Consider the following 351-nt stretch of genomic DNA (forward strand, 5'->3'; position numbering starts at 1 on the left):
CTTGAGAGAAGCTCTTCATGCTTCCTCTCCATGGTGACAGAGGGATATCCTTGAGCCTTAAACACAAAGGATTCTTCATTCACTTGAATGATCAGTTCTCCTCTATCAACATCAATCACAGCCTTAGCTGTGGCTAGGAAGGGTCTGCCAAGGATGATGGATTCATCCATGCACTTCCCAGTTTCTAGGACTATGAAATCAGCAGGGATGTAATAGTCTTCAATCTTCACCAAAACATCCTCTACAAGTCCATAAGCTTGTTTTCTTGAATTGTCTGCCATCTCTAGTGAGATTTTTGCAGCTTGTACCTCAGAGATCCCTAGCTTCTCCATTACAGAGAGAGGCATGAGG

The sequence above is a fragment of the Arachis duranensis genome, chromosome 2 (assembly GCF_000817695.3).
Source record: "Arachis duranensis cultivar V14167 chromosome 2, aradu.V14167.gnm2.J7QH, whole genome shotgun sequence".
Taxonomy (NCBI): Eukaryota; Viridiplantae; Streptophyta; class Magnoliopsida; order Fabales; family Fabaceae; genus Arachis; species Arachis duranensis.